The following is a 9,605-nucleotide window of genomic DNA, read 5'->3' on the forward strand; positions in this document are numbered from 1 at the left end:
CACATTTATCTTGGATATCCACTTCATTATCCTTTAGTAAATCTAAATTCACTAATCTTTTAATGGCTTTTGAATTTACATGTCCCAATCTACAATGCCACAAATTTGAACACTCAGTCAAGTAAGAGGAAGTAGATGCTTTATTATTATTAGCCAAAGGCTTTGCAACACTGTGAGTTGCTACACTAAGCTTGAAAAGGCCATCGGTTACATAACATTTTCCGAGGGATTTTCCAAACTTGTACAATGCAAACCTATCAGACTCAAATACAAGTTTAAACCTCATATTAACAAGTATTGATCCTGACACTAGGTTCATGCAGATGTCCGGGACATGCAACACATCCTTCAAAGTGATAGTGACGCCAGACGTCATCATGAGACTCACGTTCCCAATGCCGAGGACTTCGGATGATGCTTGATTCCCCTTGTTGATCTTCCTCCCTTCAACAGCAGTGTAGGAGGCAAACTTGCTCCTATCTGAGCAGACATGAGCAGTAGCGCCGGTGTCGATGTACCAGCCACCCTTGTTGTGAACAAGGTTAACTTCTTCAGTGACCACAACAATGAGGTCGTTTTCATCCCTGTCCTTGAACTTCTTCTCAATGACGCGGGCAGCCGGCCTCTTCTTCTTGCTGCGACAGTCCTTTGCAAAGTGGTCCGGTTTGCCACATTTGTAGCAATCGCCTTCTAACTTCTTTGTAGGCTGCTTTCCCTTCCCTTTGTCACTTGGACGATTTGGGCGAGGGCGTTTGTTGGAGGGACCGCCCCGCTCCAACAGATTGGCTTTGGCTTCAAGTGGGGTGAAGCCCTTAGCCTTTTGGTCGCTTTTGCGCACATCAGCCTCAATGCGCAATTTCACGATCAAGTCTTCAAGGGTCATCTGCTTTCGCTTGTGCTTGAGATAGCTCTTGAAGTCCTTCCAACTAGGAGGAAGCTTGTCGATGATCGTGCACCTTAGGAATTTGTCGGGCAAGGTCATCCCTTCAGCCACTAATGCGTGGATGATCATTCAGAGCTCTTGGACTTGCTCCATGATGGGTCGAGAGTCGACCATCTTGTAGTCCATAAATTTGGAAGCTACAACTTGTTCAGTACCTGCAGCATTATCTATACTATACTTCTTTTCTAGGCTTTCCCGCATTTGTTTAGATGTGGTTACATTGGAGTATACATTGTAGAGTCTATCATCTAATGCACTTAAAATAAAATTTTTACATAGATAATCCCCTTTTCTCCAAGCATCATAGTCCGCCATGACTTCGAGCCTAGTCTCTTGATCGCTTGGCGTGGGCGGTTTGTTTTCCGTGAGGAAGTTGGCGACGCCCAATGTTGTCAAGTAGAACAACATCTTTTGGTACCACCTTTTGAAGTCAGATCCTCCAAACTTTGGTGGCTTCTTGGCAGGTGGCATCATTCTTGGTGCCAAAGGTGTCGAACTTGGTCCATGGAAGGAACCAATTTCGTTGCCCCCGAAGGAGCCAACAACGTGGTTGGGCATAGAGCCCCCACCATTCATGTTGGGCATAGAGCCCGCCATGATCGTACTATCCCCGAAGGAACTAGCACCCGCGTGAGACCCGAAGGCCCCAGCATTCGTGTGAGACCCGAAGGCCCCAGCACTCGTGTGAGACCCGAAGGCCCCAGCACTCGATCCATTAAAGGATCCGAAGGAACCACTAAAAGTGGAACCAACCGATCCACTCGAGGTGGATCCACTAGTGGGCCCAAGGGGGTTAACAAACTCCTGAAGGGGTTGTTGATGAAGATGGATAGCGCCCGAGAGTGGGCATCATCGTCGGGATCGACGAAGTGTTGACAGGTCCAGTGTTCGCCATGGTGGAGGAAATGGCGGCGGCGGCGGTGGCAGCAGCGGTGGTGGATTCCGTCGACATCTCCAGCAAAGGTGTTAAATGTTTCGAAAGTTTTAGTTCAGTTTATGGTCCAAATTCCTTCAAAGGCAAGTTATATCTCGTCTTGCGATTGTTGGTTTCTGGGATTTCAAGAGATACAACCGGGCGTAATACAACCCAAAAGAAGAAATACAAATGAAAACTGAACTGAAATTACAACTGAAAATCGAAATAACTAAACCGTGAAATTTGTTAGCCGAGTCGAGGAGTCCTCTTTCCGCAAGATGAGATACGCCTTGGTAGTGCTCTTCGGATTGGCGTTTCGTCCCCAAAGATAAAACGACTACGTCTCTGGTGAAGCAGCACCGCAATCAACAGAGCTCCGGCGAACTAGATGGAGGAGAGGGCAGAGCTTTCGACAGAAAAAACAATGCACAGAGAGGGAGAGAGCTTATGATGCAAATGCTTGTGAATATTGTACCTAATGCAGTGGAATGGCTAGCCTATTTATATGCCAAGCCACCATGCAGGGCCAACCAAGCCATGAAGGTTCATTATGGCAGATTCGTAACCGTCGGCGGTTACAAGCGTGTGGCAGGAGTGTGCCTTTCGCGTGTGGAGCGTGTGGATTTCTCACGTGGCAGCCTTGTAGGCTTTGACTGTGCCACGCTTGACGATGTGTCAAGCCACTTGGATTGCTGACTCAGCGGTGGTCTAAAAAGATTACTACGGGTCCAGACCCAAGCCCAAAGAGCACGCAAAGACCAATTGCCAAGATCTAAGATCGAGATCGGGATCAGGCGGGCGGCGGCGGCGGCGAGCGCGTGTGGGCTCTTTTACCCATCTTGGTCCACTATAATTATTAAGTAACATAAAGTCACTTAATTTAAACACATTAAAAGATGTGTCACTTCTCCAATGTGGGATAATTAACACTAGTTAATTATTCCCTAAGCTCCAACTTCAAGCTTTAATTAAAAGCTAATTATGCCCAACTTTAATCTACTATTTCTCACTCACCGGAAATCGGATTTGAGAAAGTGAACATACTACATTTATCTACGTAAAATGTAGATCGACGCTATATCATTTAGTTTCACAAAATTAGATGTCTCGTCATATTTATTATTTGGTCAAAATCCATTGATCGGGCATATTTATTCCATGATTTCTACAATACGAAAATGGAAAAATGGGACAATCTTTGTGGGACGGAGGGAGTAGGACCTATTGTTATTCTCATTATTCAATCAATGAAATCGTAATTATTGTCTTTTATCTTTATTTAGTTTTCCGCTTAGAATTTCCGATTGTCGACAGAGCACGATTTTTCTTCGACTTTCTTTATCTTTTTAACTTGATAAGAGTTTTTCCCTAATCTACTGTTACTCCAGTCAACTGTAGGAAACAACATTGACATAATGAGTTTTTAGGTATTGCCAATGCACCTACTAAATTATTTCAATGTTTTAAAATCATAAGTTGTAAGCAAATCTATTAAACTGGTGGTTCATGGTTCAATCGGTCAAATCGATCTAACCATCAATAGTGTCAAAATACCTTAGGATGTATTTTAAAAATAAGTACTCCTAAAAATAAATTTTTTTGAAATGACACGGATTTTAATAGAAAATTGGTAAAATAAAATAGAGATAGAAGAAAAGTGTGTTAGTGCAAAATGGGTCACACCTCATTAGAGAAAAAGAAATTTGCTTAAATAGAAAGTTTCTATTTTTAGGGAGAATACCAAAAAGAAAAGAGTTTCTATTTTTAGGGAAGGAAGGAGTATATCTTACTATCTCTGTCCCACAATAAGAGTCACATTTTGACATTTTGGTCAGTCCCACAATAAGAGTCACATTTCACTTTTATCATAAATGGTAAGTAGATCTCACATTACACCAACTTATTTCACTCATATTTTATATATAAGTGGGACACAGCTTATTCAACCCACTTTTATTACATTTCTTAAAACTTGTACCCACATCAAATGTGACTCCTATTATGGGACGAAAGTAGTATATGCCAATTAGGAACTAATCTGATTTATATAATTTCATAATTTGGTGGCGGCAAATATGTAAGTGTCCATCTGTTTTTTTTTTCAAAAATAGGAAGAAGGTAAAATTTGTGTCATTTCTTTCACAAATTTGTAAACAAATTTACCTCTCATAAAATATATCAAATATTAAATTTCACAAGTTGTTTGATTTAAATTATTTTTCACATACCATATATTATCAAATTAAAGGTAATTAAAGCAAGTTAGAGTACAATTTGTATCAAACTTGAATGAATATTGTATCCTCCTTTTGAGTTTTCTCTTCATTTTCAGTCGTCGATCAGACTGCAATAAGGCTAGAAAAAATAACCTATATTGCGGGGGAAATGAAAGTGGCCTCCCTGAATCGCACACTGAAAACGTACTTCATTTTGAAAAAATGCACCATAATAAAAACATATGCATGGAAAACCACCAATATTTCAAAATTTTGCAACCCTAAACCCTAAAACTTTTAATATACAAAAACTATATTAACACAATCTGAAGAACAATTAGAAGACCCATCTAAAGTCAGAAGCCAATATGTGCATGTTGTTGTATGAGTAGGAATATTAAGATTCCTAACATGTCCACTTCTCTCGTGGTCTTGCAAGATTTAATGTTCTTTAAAGAATTTAAAAGTGTTTATTATTGAAAAATATTCTTTAATATAATTCTATGTTTGGATTCACCTCTATGAAATGTTCATAGATTGATAATAATTTGAATAATGGTCGTTTACAACATGTAAGATTTGTGTATCGCACATGTGTTAAACTAATACTTCTAAAAAGTATACGAAACTTAAAATATAAAGAAAAGGGTTTTAAGTTATGTAAAGAATAAATTTTTGAATTAATATACAAAGTAGAGATAAATTTTGGTCTTGACAATTTAATTCTCGGTAAAAAAAACATGTGAACTTTTAATATTTTAGAAACATTATTTCAAATTTTATTAGCTAATAATTTGATTTTTCAAACTCTAGAATAGTCAATTGGGTCCAGCGGCAGATCCAAGTGGGGTTGGGCGGGGTCGGGCGACCCCACCATTGGCCTCGGAGTTCCGCTGGAAAGCTCCTTTCATCCGCCTCAGACCCCACAGTGTTCGCATTCCGCCCCAATGCAGTGTGAGAGAGATTATGAGGTGACTAGCATAGAGAAAAGAAGTGAGGCGGTTGTCGAGAATGAAGAGATTGAGAGGTTTGAGAAAGTGAAACGGTAATGTGGAGAGAGGTTGAAGATGGTGAATACAAAAAGTCTTTTCTGGTCATTATTGATTTATATTCCCTATATTTACCTAGCAAGCTATAATTGAATACTAGCATATAGAATTATGTGCAGTATTTGATTAAAATTAATACTCCTACTACTAGATTAAATATCTTGAATTATGTGTGTATGATTGTAAAATATGCTTTGAATTTTTCTTTCTTTATTTATTAGTTCTTTAGAAAATATGTCTCATCTAATAATTTCATTTAATTTAAGGTTAAATATATCTTTTTATATATCAATAAATCAATTTATTTAACATAAACACATACTTCAATAAATATAAAATAAATACTTCTTAATTTCTTCTAATTTTGATTTTATAATTTAAATTTTCAACATTAATATTCATATTCAAATTATTTTTACATTTGTAAAACTTATGTAACACCCCGACTTTTTGACATCTTTTTAGCTCTTGTCAAAGGAGCATTTGGACGTTTACGATCGATCAAGAAGATTCTCAATTTTCGTTTAATATAAAAGAACTCAAGTCCAAAATAAATATTGGGTCAAGAAACTATCATGAAAAAAGGGTGTACATAGATTTTGGGCCTCTTCTTAGCAAGCTAAAATATTTTTTTTTCGGCCCATGTTGAATCCAGCTAGCTCGACTCTTTCCCTAAAGCACCTGCAATGAGAATACAGAGTCATTTAATACCAAGACCTGCAGCCATTCCATTAACACTAATGAGACGACCATGCCTTCAAAAAAATAAGCTAAGACCTTACCAAAACATGACAAGTCAGCCACCTCTCTTTTTAGCACCTGCATCCTCCAACTTCCCTGCCAAAATGAATCAGCTGTTAGGGGACAGCTTGTTTGACTCCCTAAAGGACTGCCAGCCATGCCACATCCCCAAAGACTCCAACCGATTGTCACTTCTTTAGCTAACAACACTTCTATGCCTGCAAGATAAATCCAAATTCAGTTAAGGAAAAGCAAGTGAGGAGTTATTGGTGGAATGGCAGCAGCGGCGACGGCGAGATAAGGCCGCAGAGAAGCGACAGCGAGGTGCCTGACTCGGCTGTGCTGTTCGGCTGCGGTGATTCCACAGTGGTGGATTGTGAACGACGACCACCCCCTCTCGCTGTAGTAGCAATTTCCGCAAAGGAGACAGCAGCGGCGGTGGCTGGTGAGGGCTGACCCGGTGAGCTGGGACAACAGCGACGGCGTGATATCGGCGGAGTGGAGTCGTGAGGAGGAAGGCGACGGAGTTTGGGTTGCCGATTTGGGGTATCTTGAGAAAAATTGAAAGGAGGACGACGGAGGTTTTGAGAGAAAGAGAGAGTAACCGAGATGGTGGAAGGGAGTAGTAGTTGGATCTTTTTGTTGGGCCTCAGAAATTAAATTGGAGATATAAGGTGGGAAAATAATTAAGCCTTGGACTTTTAATTAATTTTGGGCTAAAGGAAATTAAATACTTGGGCTCTAGTTTAATTAAAATATGTGGGCTGCCAGGATTTAAATTGTTGGGCTGAAATTAGTGTTGAAGGTGTTGCGGACAGATGGAGGGTGCACGAATGGCCGGCCGGCGTCGCCAGCGACGCCTTGGGCGACCTCCAAAATTTGAAAAGGAGTTTAAGACGACGTTCTCAAGTCACGGAAATAATTAAGTCTAATTAGAAGTGCTATTAATTAAATTTCCCGATTTAATTAATATGCAAGTTCCAGAATTTTCCATAGAGGTGAACAAAAAATAAATAAAAGGAATTTAATAGGAGGCATGCATTCTAATGAGATATTGTCTCGAGTCTAATTAGTATGTTGTTATGTTTATGTTTTTCACAAAGGACTATCTCCGCGAGTTAAGATCAGAGCGAGAAATTCAAGTTAGAGAAATTAAACGAACGAGGTGGGCTTTCTATCCTATATGATTATGTGGGCTTTTCTAACCTACACTATAATTGTGGGCTTTGTATTTACAGTATAGTTTTTATGAAAAGTGCTATTGTGAAATGATATTACGTGGGCTTTATATGATAGATGCTTTGAGTTTTTATGTTCCCATTATATTTTGCAGTATGAATGCTTTCAGTTATTTACGTTCCCAATATGAACGCTTTCAGCTAATTTAAGTTGTCAGTATGTTTTGTCATGTCAAGTTTTGTTTTGAACTTTGCCTATCTGTTTGTCTAGCAAGGGTGACGTCCCTACTAGACCAGTTCAGTTTAAGCGAATTCGGGTCTGTAAGTGGGATGAGCCAATACATTCCCAATTCACACAGTTTCAGATATGGTATTTGTTCTAGGAAAAAATAGACTGTAGTCACATATTTTTACATAAAAATGCTTTTAGTGTCCTCGGGCCTTTAAGATAAAACCCCGAGCTCACTTAGTAATGGCTTGACAAAACCAGTTTCTTTTCACTAAAATATATTTCGGCACGTGTCCACTGAGTACACCAAGTACTCAGCCCTGCATATGTTTCAAAAATGTGCAGGTTGAGCAGTGATGACGATGGGCGGTGTTGAGCACAGACAACAAAGATCTATCGATAGAGTAGTACTCGGATGCATCGTGTCTCCATACACGGTGTCATTCGCTCTTGAACGCTTCCGCAAATGTCTAGTTCATATTCAATTTTGTTAGTCCGAATTAATGATATTCCTAGTTTATTGTAACATGTTTGCACTTTGATACATTTTGAGTTATTTTCAGTTATTCAAAGTTTATGTTCAGTTGTCCCAAAGTTCTTTCCCCGCTTCTTTCATCCTCCCCTAGTCGCGATCAACCGGGTTTTCTATCCTTAGAAAGTGCGGTCGTGACAACTTAGGATGTTAAAAAAAACTGGGATATTGGTACCTAATATTATGAAACTTCTCAAAAATTTGTTTTTTTACAAATATTAAACTTGACATATAATATCACAAATATAAATAGTTGTTGAATTTTTTCCACCAACAACAAAATCCGGCTACATTTCATTTGTTATTACATCACATAAGATATGGTTACCACTTAAAAATGATAGTGGTGTGATTAAAAAATCCCTAGAAGCCAGATTGGTTATCCATCTCATTTTAATGTTGGAGTAATTAGATTTTGTTGCCGGTGAGAAAAATTCAACAACTATTTAAGTTCGTGATATTATAATATGTCAAGTTCAAATTTCTTGGGAAAAACAAATTTTTGAAAAATTTTATAATATTAGGTGCCAATATCCTAAAAAAATTATATACATGTTGTTTGCATACTCAGAATAATTATATAAATTAAAAAATATATTTATAAAATAATAATTTAAATAATTATTTTAAATAGTATTGTTATTATTTAGTTCGACCCCACGATATTTAGTTTCTGGATCCGCGATTGATTGGGTCGGATGAGCTAGTCCACCCCAGACCTGTCTCGAGCCGGGAAGCTTGAAGCTCGGCTCGGCCTATGGCCCCTACTTAAGCGAATTGGATTGGGTTTCTTTCCAACAGTTTGGACACAATCTAGCCTAGGCCTACTTAGTAAGTGGGTTGTGCTATACAAAACATTTTTTTATGTTTTTTTTCGCAGGATTAACTATTTATAATATCTTATATTTTTTTATCATAGTTCATAAATTCGTTGGATGATACATTATTATTTATTAAATAATTGTATGTTTATATTAGTACTATTTTATTGTACTATCAATTTTCTAGAAAATTCAGGTGGAATTTTGAAAAATAAAAGTAGTAGTACTTCACGCGTCTTGCCATAGATGACGCGCTAGTTTTAGACATAAAATTTAAGAAATTATATTTGAACCGTTGAGTGGAGGGAGCATAAAGTAAAGAATTAAAAAGAAAATAAAGTAATAGGAGAATAAAGTAAGAGAGAGAAAAATGTATTAATATCTCTTTTTCTAAAAAGTGATATAAATAATTTTTGGTTGAATGTGTCATACAGGAATATGAATCGCTTATAATGGAATGAATGATTATGAATTTATAATAATTTTAGTTAAAATTATCTTAAAACTAATGTAGAAATAACAAAAATATAGGATTAGTGATAGTGGATCTTACCAAGTCAATCATGGGCTAGTTAGTAAGAAACGATATTTTGTAATGATACTTTACAATTTACATTACATTTCGGATAACTATGTTATTAAGAAATGATTTGGATTGCCAAATTCCAGAATGACTTTGGAATACTTTATGGATATACATAAAATTAAACTTTATTTATATGTTTATTATTGAATTTCTAGCCTCTAGGATTCATTTACAAATGGACATTATGAAATTCAGGAACCCTGGATATATACGTTTCATATTCCAGATGTATATAGATTCGATATGCTCTGGCTTTCTGTGAATTGAATTAGAAGCAAATTAATCTCTATAATCATTTATAATGAAATCATGCCATTTCTGTAAATGTATAAAATTGTATTAACTCATATATCCTCATATATGATTGCAGCAAAATTCTCTTCCCATTCCTTCT

The 9,605-nt window shown here is 37.4% G+C and overlaps 1 long non-coding RNA gene across 1 annotated transcript; it reads right to left on the bottom strand.

Annotated features, from left to right (window-relative positions):
* Positions 1-5,623: 5,623 nt before the first annotated feature.
* Positions 5,624-6,464, bottom strand: LOC121774615. Its single transcript, XR_006044953.1, has 2 exons — positions 5,907-6,464; positions 5,624-5,805 (listed from the first exon to the last, which is right to left on the bottom strand). It is a non-coding gene; the product is annotated as an uncharacterized LOC121774615 (long non-coding RNA).
* Between the last annotated feature and the right edge of the window lie 3,141 nt (positions 6,465-9,605).

The sequence above is a fragment of the Salvia splendens genome, chromosome 17, assembly GCF_004379255.2.
Source record: "Salvia splendens isolate huo1 chromosome 17, SspV2, whole genome shotgun sequence".
NCBI lineage: Eukaryota > Viridiplantae > Streptophyta > Magnoliopsida > Lamiales > Lamiaceae > Salvia > Salvia splendens.